The sequence below is a fragment of the Mauremys mutica genome, chromosome 12, assembly GCF_020497125.1.
Source record: "Mauremys mutica isolate MM-2020 ecotype Southern chromosome 12, ASM2049712v1, whole genome shotgun sequence".
Classification (NCBI taxonomy): domain Eukaryota; kingdom Metazoa; phylum Chordata; order Testudines; family Geoemydidae; genus Mauremys; species Mauremys mutica.
In genome coordinates this window covers 75,805-85,826 of record NC_059083.1, presented here as the reverse complement: position 1 = coordinate 85,826, position 10,022 = coordinate 75,805, and the positions used below count along the sequence as shown (strand labels likewise).

Below are 10,022 nucleotides of genomic sequence, written 5' to 3'. Positions count from 1 at the left end.
CGCCCTGAGCTAGGGCCTGGGCTTTACAGACTGAACTGCTGCTCAGCCCTGCCTGAGGGTCTGAGCCCTGCCTTTGGTTGCTGCCCTGTCCTGAGCTAGGGCCTGGGCTTTACAGACTGAACTGCTGCTCAGCCCTGCCTGAGGGTCTGAGCCCTGCCTCTTGGTGCTGCCCCGCCCTGAGCTAGGGCTTGGGCTTTACAGACTGAACTGCTGCTCAGCCCTGCCTGAGGGTCTGAGCCCTGCCTTTGGTTGCTGCCCCGCCCTGAGCTAGGGCCTGGGCTTTACAGACTGAACTGCTGCTCAGCCCTGCCTGAGGGTCTGAGCCCTGCCTTTGGTTGCTGCCCCGCCCTGAGCTAGGGCCTGGGCTTTACAGACTGAACTACTGCTCAGCCCTGCCTGAGGGTCTGAGCCCTGCCTTTGGTTGCTTCCCTGCCCCGAGCTAGGGCTTGGGCTTTACAGACTGAACTACTGCTCAGCCCTGCCTGAGGGTCTGAGCCCTGTGTTGGTTGCTGCCCTGCCCTAAGCTAGGGCTTGGGCTTTATCGACTGAACTTCTATTCAAGCCTCCTGTAGTGAGGCGGCCTGGATCCCAGGCGCCCGAAGGCGAAGAGCGACCCCTCACCGGAAAAGGGGACCCGCACCCGGACCCTTACACCCCACCATTAATCAAACCCTAATCCCGCCCCATGACTCCTTAGTTCCTCCCACCTGTCACCGGAAGTTCCGCCCCATGGGGGTATTACTTCGTGGTCAAGGCGGCCACATGACTGGAAGCCAGGTGTGCCATGTGACCCCTCTAAGAACTCCTCCCACCACCCTCTACCAATCAGGATGGGTTTCCTCCCGGAAGGACCACCTCAAGAGGAGATTTGACCAATCAGGGCGAGTTCTGGGGCAGGGGGACCCGTCCGGGAGTGGGCCGTATGACCCCATTAAGATCTCCTCCCAGGGCCCTTTGCCAATCAGAGTGCAGCACCATCACCTCATAAGTCCCAGCGCTGGACAGACGAGGCCATCTCTCACCAAGGACACATGGTTTAGAAATCGTGGGAAGGCTGCTGAGAGGAAACCTGGACTCCTTCACCACCCCCGTGAGAACTTCGGACTCTGTCTTCACCCCGAGGGTCTTTGACCATCCGCGGAGAAAGCGCTACATCAGCGACAGTGCCGAGGAGGAGGAGGGAGCGACCGAGGGGAGCCCTTTGGCCCAGCCATTGATGGATACGCCGGAACCCGAACCCAAAACCCAACTGCTTGTGAGACACCCCAATGAGCATGGTGGCCTCTCTTTGTCCACCCCCTTAGAGGTGGAATGCGACTGCGGCTCAGGGGAGTCACCGGCGCACAACGTGAACACAGGTAAAGGAATGATTAAGTCAGGGGTGAAAGTAACTTCCAGGACTTACCGGTACTGCTGGAGTCCTGAGGGGGTGTGGCCTCTCAAGATTGAAAGGTCCTGGAGCATCGGCTGTGGCTGGGAGCCCCAGGGCCTTTAAATTCCCCCCGCAGCTCTGGCAGCCGGGTTCGAGCGTGGATTTAAAGGGCCCGGAGCTCCCATGGCTGTGGGGAGCCTGAGCCTTACCCGGCTGGAGCCAGGATTTAAAGGGCCTGGAGCTCCTGCCGCTCCAGAGAGCCCTCAGCCCTTTAATTCCCTGCCCCAGCCTGGGTGCTGGAGCTGCGTGCAGGGGAATTAAAGGGCTCTGGGATCTACGCAGCCACGGGGAGCACTGAGCCCATTAAATCCTGGCCCCAGCCCAGCTGCTGGAGCTGTGTGGGGAGGAGGGGGAAGATTTAATGGGCTCTGGGTTCCCAGCAACCGCAGGAGCTCTGAGCCCTTTAATTCCCAGTCCCAGCCCAGCTGCTGGAACTGCGGGTGGGGCGGGGGGAGATTTAATGGGCTCTGGGTTCCCAGCAACCGCAGGAGCTCTGAGCCCTTTAATTCCCAGCCCCAGCCCAGCTCCTGGAGCTGCGGGGGGAATTTAAAGAGCTCTGGGCTCCCCGCAGCTGTAGGAGTTCTGAGCCAGAGATGAAAGTAAGCTAGTACGGGCCAGTACAGCATAGTGACAAGAGCCAGTACGCTGTGCTGGACCGCACCGGCTTCCTCAGTGGGGATTTAAAGGGCTCAGAGCTCCGGCAGCTGCGGGGAGCCCAGAGCCCTTTAAATCCCTCCTCCCCTCCCACCGCAGCTCCGGCAGCCGGGCTGGGGCTGGGAATTAAAAAGCTCGGTATTCCCTGCAGCGGCAGGAGCTCTGGGCCCTTCAAATCCCGGCCCCAGCCCGGCAATGCTCTGGCTCCCCGCAACCGTGGCAGCTCCGCGCCCTTTAAATCCACACCCGAATCCGGCTGCCAGAGCTGCGGGGGAATTTAAAGGGCTCTGGGCTCCCTGTAGCCACGGGAGCTCTGAGCCCTTTAATTCGCAGCCCCAGCCTGGCTTCCAGAGCTGCAGGGGGTATTTAAAGGTCTCTTGGATTCCCGCAGCTGCGGGATCTCCGAGCCCTTTAAATCCTGGCCCCAGCCCAGCTGCCAGATCTGCAGGGGGAAATTAAAGGGCTCTGGGCTCCCCGCAGCCGTGGGATCTCTGAAGCAGAGATGAAAATAAGCCATTATGGTCCAGTACGGCATACCAGGAAGAGCCAATATGCCGTGCCGGACCGCACCGGCTTCCTCAGCAGGGATTTGAACGGCTCAGAGCTCTGGCGGCTGCAGGGAGCCCAGAGCCCTTTAATTTTCCCCCGCAGCTCTGGCAGCCGGGCTGGGGCCAGATTTAAAGGGCTCTGGGCTCCCCGCAGCCGTGGGAGCTCCGGGCCCTTTAAATCCACACCGGAATCCGGCTGCCGGAGCTGCGGGGGGAATCTAAAGGGCTCGGGGCTCCGCAGCGGCCTGAGCCCTGGGCCCTTTAAATCAACCCTGGGCTCAGGGGCAAATTAAAGAGCCTGGGGCAAATTAAAGACCCTGGGGCTCCCATCCACAGCTGGTGCTCCAGGACCTTTAAATCTTGAGAGGCCCCGCCTCTTCCGGTTGAGGCCATGCCCCCTCAGGATTCCGGCAGTACCGGTAAGTCCTGGAAGTTACTTTCCCCCCTGCTGTGAGCCCTTTAAATCCCAGCCCCAACCCAGCTGCTGGAGCTGCGTGGAGGGGAATTTAAAGGGCTCTGGGCTCCCTACAGCTGCCGGAGCTCTGAGCCCTTTAAAGCCCTGCTGAGGCTGAGGCGTTGTTAAAGGTCTCCAAGCAGATTCCTGGCTCTTTGGCGGGCCTGGAGGAGGTGTCCTTGTAGCACTGACTAAGCATTGTCAGAAAAGTTGCCCAGGCCTATGGGGGGTGGGGGGAACCATTTTACAAAACTGAACTTTACCAACTTTCTCACCCACACCTATGTATTCACTTCAAATACAAAACCTCACAGAACAACCCAACCAATAAGCAAAATATATTTACTGGGCTTCATCCATCCATCAGTCACTGATGCTGGTGAATTTTCCCTTTCAGCTGTCTCGTTCCCTTTTCTTCTGAGCTTGTTTTCCCTCTGCTCTAGGGATCTCTCATGTTTCCACCGTACTGTGGAGCAAACAGCATTATTATAAAACACAGGAAACCCTCTTGTAAACTTCAAAACTAAATATTCATTAGGGGTTTTTTTCTGTTTAACAAGTCACAGCTTTAAACCAAATCACCCAGTTCAGGCTGTACGACAAACAGGTTTTGAGTTTATTTCTACCACTTAAAACGTAAAACAAAAAACAACAAACAAACAACAAAAACCTCAAAAACATTTTTTAAAATACATCTCAATTTGCAGAATAAAAACCAAACTGCTTTTAAAATCCATTTTAAACCACATTTTGCACAGGAAAAAACCCCTGTTGGTTTGAAACAAACCAAGTACTTTTACACCCTACACCTATGCCTTGCCCAGACCCCTCTCACACACAAATCAGCAGCTTTAGAAACACACCAAACCAAGTTTGCCTCCATATACTTTTCAATAACACCCCTCCCCCCACATGCTTTTAAAAACCAGTTGCAAAAAAGTTCCCTTTCACTAAGGGATCCAGTGTTGCAGGCACATGCTGGTCCTGTTCCCTCCATGTGTGTTTGGGCCTTCAGGTTAAAGAACAAGCAAAAATGTTAGTGACTATTACCACCAAATCCCTATACAAACTGTGTAATAACTAAAGGTTTTAAAAACAATATTAAGCACAACTATAGTTAAAATGGTTTTTACCTTGGCCTGGTGGTGAAGTGCAGCTTAAAGTTACTGGGTCCATGCTAAGCAGATCACGCTGCAATGAAGATAGGCACCATTATTTTCCTAAGACAGCCTGGGCAAAGAGAGGCATTATACAATGTATAGTTTCAGAGTTCAAGCCAGCCAGCCGTACCTCTGTCTGCTGTCCAGCAGCCTTTCAAGAAAGTTTCTGTTGAAAAGAACAGTCTCCAACAGACCTGAGGTTTTTAGACCATCTTAGCCCATTGTTTCCAACAGACTTCAGCATAGTAGCTAGCAGCTTAATTTAATTCCCACAGCTCTGAACTAATAGATCCTTAAGGACTTTAGGAACCCGTCCCGCAGCACCCCCTGTGGTGATCTGGGGTGGGGGGACCAAGCTGTCTGCACAACAGGGCTTTTTTTTTTTCTTTTTTCTTTTTCTCTGTAAGTTAAAATAAATGTTTCTGTGGGGCCTTCTTAGAGTATTGAACAGTCCCCATTTCCAAGCAGGGGGCCCTTTGCAGAGATCAATGAATGTCTTGGGGCTTGAGTTGTTTTTTTTAAACACGTTTCTTTCATGCTTAAAGTTTGGGGTGGGGGTGTTTTCTAGAAAGAATGACCCAGAGCATTCGACCAACTCCAGGGCCATATTTAATCTGTCCAATAGTGTTCCACCAGCTCCTGGGGTCATATTGAAACTGTCCAATAGCATCTGTGAATTCCTGAGGTTTTATTTCATTTCATATTAATCAGAACTCACCATCCACAACCACCCACCCACATCAAATTTAACCCTATGGCACCAAGGGTAAGTAATCGCAGTCACCCTGGCTATTCAGTGAGGGGGGAGTGGGGTTTAAACCCACTCAGTTCAACAGGATAAGTCAACTCTATTGTACTCAAACACAGGTCTGAACAGCCTGTTTGTTTTACTGTAAGCACATTTCTTAGGATTCCCCCCCCCCCCACAACATACATTTCAGCTTTTTGCTGTAAATGGGTCACTTTTACACACAAAACCCCCAAGCGCTAGGTTCTCACACACAATTGATTTTTGATTTAAAAGACACACAGCTCCTTGAAACCAAGCCAAGATGCTTCATTAAAACTTTTAGCTCACTTAAGGGCCAAAGGCCTCCAAACAGAAACACAGAGAGTCACAAAGCCCTTTTCAATAGGGTTTGTTTTTTAAATTTACAGCTACCAAGTTTTCTATCGTGTGTTTGTCCCCTCACCTTTCTCTAGCTGAATCCTTTTAGATTTCTTACAAATAGTCTTTTCCTTAAGCAGGGATCTGTAACTTTTTGTGCGGACTAGATGGCCAATATCACGCCGTGTCGTGGAAAAACGCCCCCGCGTTGTATTTGGATCAGAATCGCCCGAGGCCCCTTTATTACGAGCATGCGGGGGGGGGGGCACAGCAAACTGGCGTCCCCCTGAATAGAGATTTTTCAACAGGTTTTATAGCAAAAACCCCACAATTCGTGATACACACGTCCTTGTTCACATGATTGCCATAACTGGAGAAATGCTGTGCAAGTGAGTGGAGACCCTGACTGTGTTTTAAAGAAAATGAACCAGAAGGTGCCTGCAATTTTTCCACTCCAGCTGTAAGCAGGTTATTTTCTTTAAAACACAGTCAGGGGCTCCACTCAATCGCACAGCATTGATCAAGGTCCCCCCCTTGCACTGAATGTTCTTGGCTTAGGCACAGACATTGCACAGCAGAACCTCCGGCAATAACCGTGTTTCATCATCTTTCCAAACCCAGTTCAGCACATAGGCCCCAGAGCTTGTGGTTTATATCCACTAAAGTCCAAGTCACCCAGTCATGGGCCGTTGGCCTGGCAAATCTATGACACGGCCCTCGCATTCTTCACAAAGCTTTTCCCTCAGGCAGTGCTTAAGGGCAGCATAAACAGCAACACATACAATAGTCCGCGTGACTTTTTTACGCTCACAACGTGGCACTGGCTCAGTTAGTTCTATGCCAAGCCTCCTCCGAAACACCTCATGGCCATCATCCTCAGAGTCCTCGTCAACAATTTGTATCGGCGTTGAGCAAAACCAAGGTGGGCCCGGTTATCTTCGCTGCTTCATGCAACGCTGTCCAGGGTTTCCAGGCCATGTAGGAAGACATCATTGAGCTGTTGATTTTCATAACAGAAACAGTGTAAGCAGCCCACTGCTTGTTTTTAGATTTACACAACCCCCGGTTCCTTACCCATTAAGAAGCGATTGCTTCTTAACCATTCATTAACCTGTGTGACGTCTTTTCTGTTCACCTTCTCCACCGGTGACACCCCTGAGCCTCAATCACACTCCACCTCTACGGGGGTGGACAAAGAGAGGCCACCATGCTCATTGGGGTGTCTCACAAGCAGTTGGGTTTGGGGTTTTGGTTCCGGTTTATCCATCAATGGCTGGGCCGAAGGGCTCCCCTCAGTCACTCCCTCCTCCTCCTCAGCACTGTCGCTGATGTAGCGCTTTCTCCGTGCATGGTCAAAGACCCTCGGGGCTAAGACAGAGTCTGAAGTTCTCACGGGGGTGGTGAAGGAGTCCAGGTTTCCTCTCAGCAGCCTTTCCACAATTTCTAAACCATGTGTCCTTGGTAAGAGATGGCCTCATCTGTCCGGTGCTGGGACTTATGGGGTAATGGTGCTGCACTCTGATTGGCAGAGGGCCTTGGGAGGAGTTCTTAGTGGGGTCACACGGCCCACTTCCGGACGGGTCACCCTGCCCCGGAATTCTCCCTGATTGGTCAAGATCTCCTCTTAGGGCAGTCCTATTGGGTCAAACCCATCCTAATTGGTAGATGGCGGTCGGAGGAGTTCTTAGAGGAGTCACACGACCCACTTCTGGATGGGTCACCCCACCTCGGAACTCACCCTGACTGGTCAAATCTCCTCTCAGGGTGGTCCTTCTGGGATGAAACCTATCCTGATTGGTAGAGAGTGGTGGGAGGAGTTCTTAGAGGGGTCACATGGCACACCTTGCTACCAGTCATGTGGCCACCTTGACCCTGGAGTTAAAACCCCCCATGGGGCGGGACTTTCGGTGACAGGTGGGAGGGACTAAGGGGTCAACGGGTAGGGCTTGGGAGGGTCAAGGGGAGGGGTTAGGGTTTGATTAATGGTGGCGTTCCTGATAAATACCAAGATTACATGGATACCTTAGAAAGAAATGTGGACTTGTTACCTCTGGACCGGGACTATGACTGCCCTATTGACCTACCACCTTGGTTGAAAGTTGCTTTTCCCTGTATTTACGCATTGTTGGGACCAGAATTAGTGGATATCCCTGCGTACAGTCATGAAAACCGGTCCTAAGAGCAGGCCCTTTTGGGGAAGAAGAAATGTGGGACTCTGCTACGCCTCTCTTTAGACAATCAGCTCCTGAACAAAGCAATCATTTGAAACCATTACCCTCTGCTGTGAATCCCACAATTGTTGGCTCACAGGAAATCTGCAAAGAGTTTCATCAACCTTCATCTGCAAGGATTTCCAATCTAAGGCTCGTTTGGGCAAGGGACAAATGGAAGACAGATTTCAAAACAGACGATGGACATTTTAACAGTCTGATATGCTAGTTGAGCTAACTAATGGTCCCCTGACCTTGCAGCACTTCATCAGTGATGTATTTGGGGACAGTGTCATCTATGCGGGTGACATACGTCTCTTTTTGGAGAACCCAGAGCAGCACACGCAGCACATCTGAACCTGGAGAGGTTTCGGAAGCATGGTCTCAACGCAGAATTGGAAAAGCGGAACCTCCAGCCAACTCTCCACAGAGTTTTGGGGGTACATCCTCTCCCCAGAAGATGTTACAATTGATCCAAATAAGGTGGAAGCCATTCATAAATGGGGCGAAGTTGGAAGTCCTCAAGAAGTGCAGCGCTTCCTAGACTTCCCTCGTCCTGTGAAATCGAGACGTGCTGGCTCTCAGTGATGCTTAGACGGAAAACCACGCACCCCACACAGAGGTTGGAACCATCCACTCCCAGGTTGTCCTGAGGAGCCATGATTTCTCCAGGAGCTGGGTAAAGGGCGCCGGGATCAGTCTGTCAAAGGTAGGGGAGGGTCGTGTGAGGAGAGGGTCTAAGAGAGGAGGAGCGTGGGCTAGGTTCTGTATTTGGGCTTGGCAGGGATCGAGAGAAGGGAGAGGGCTGTTAAGGGGCAATGCGAGGTGGGAGGGGGGTCGGAGATGGGGGCAAGGCCTGAAAAGTTCAGCTGCTTTAGATCAACTGTGCCAGAGAATCACTGGTTGAAGTGACTGAAAGCTCTGAGCTGGGGCTGGCCAAAATCCTCCTCCTCAGATGGGAACATCCCAAAAGTCTGCAGAAGCTCAGCCTCTGAGGTGAACGTTGTGGCCCAAACCTCTCTCTGCTCTGTACCTCACAGGATTCCAGCCGGCTGTTCCAATCCAGGAGGAAAACTGCCACCGAAGTCTCCAAGCACCTGGGCAGTGAAGTGCCACTTAACCCCACTGTGATGCACAGACCTTGCCCTGGCTGTCTGCACAGGGCTGAATTTCACCCCTTCTGAGTGTAAGGAAATAATTGGCTGAAGGCCTTTTTCTTTCTGGATGTCTGTCTAGTGGGAAAGAACCATGGGGATTTTTAACCTGTTTCGCTCCCATGCCTGGTGCTTTAATGATGCAGAGAAGGGCTGATGCATTGGTTGATTTCCCCACCTTTTAATCTACTCTCTTCTTCTCTTTTAACAGGTATTCTAAGCCCCACCCCCCCCGTGCATCATATGAGCATTCTTGGGGGCGCAGATTACATCAGACCTGCACCTGAATAAATAATAGGGACTGAAATATGCAGACACTAAAGTTCTGCAGCCAAATTCTCAGGAACCTTCCTTTTCAATATAGGATCAGGATTTTGTTTTGAATTGTTTTATTTTTTTAAAAAGTGCTGAGTAGATGCTACACTGTAAGAAATGGAAACAGAAGCAAAAAACTGAAAGACTGTTACTAAAACCAATGAACAGCTGCAGAGAGTGGAGACCCGGCAAAGCAGACAAATGAATCCTGTGAGTAAATAACCTGAAAGCAAATGAGGAAGAAAACCTCCTCTGGGTAATTGTGGCTCTTGGGACCAAAATCAGGTTCCTGGTACGTAGCCTGGCTGAGATCATCCCTTTGCCCTGGATCCCAGACCTGGGATTCAAATGTCATTCTCTGTGTGGTGTCCTTATTTTATTCCTAGGAAAGGGATCCCCAAAGGAGGTGCAAGGATCCGGGACTCTAGTGTCTGCCAGAAGCTTCAGCCACTTTCACAGGTAGAAGTCACTGGCTTTCCTACAATGCCACTAGTGCTCTTCCTGGTCTCCAGATCTGCTCCCTCCAGCAGGACAGAGACACCCCTTAACTCCCCGAGTCCTGATTTCCTGCCATTCAAGGGGCTGAGGGTTTGCATTGCCTCCACCCCAAACATCCGAGACTTTTCCTATGGGAATCTCCCTAGAGCAGGGAAGAAATCTGTTCTTCCATTAGAACCAGTCTGCTCAGTAAATCCACCCACATTGACCTCATCTCAGCTGCTTTGTTTATCCGAGATTAGTGGTATCTTTGGAAAACCCTTAGCGTGTCGGGGTGTGAGGTGGGGCAGGGGATGCAGGAGCTCCAGCAGATTCCCCTGAAGAACACCACCCTGTCTTTCTCTGCTCAGGTTAGAGCTCGCCCTCCATTGCGGAGGTGAAGACCGGATGGGAGCTGCTGGATTGACCTTGATGTGCCATGTCCTTGTGTGGATGAAGGACCTACATCTCAGGGGTGGCCAGCAGCAGATGTAACACCTGTGTCCAGGA

General features: G+C 51.6%; 2 long non-coding RNA genes across 2 annotated transcripts; both read left to right on the top strand.

Annotated features, from left to right (window-relative positions):
* Window positions 1-8,210: 8,210 nt before the first annotated feature.
* On the top strand, window positions 8,211-9,148 carry LOC123345195. The gene is made up of 3 exons (XR_006572747.1): window positions 8,211-8,275; window positions 8,607-8,752; window positions 8,932-9,148. It is a non-coding gene; the product is annotated as an uncharacterized LOC123345195 (long non-coding RNA).
* Window positions 9,149-9,200: 52 nt separating this feature from the next.
* On the top strand, window positions 9,201-10,022 carry LOC123345181. Its single transcript, XR_006572744.1, has 3 exons — window positions 9,201-9,245; window positions 9,422-9,494; window positions 9,884-10,022. It is a non-coding gene; the product is annotated as an uncharacterized LOC123345181 (long non-coding RNA).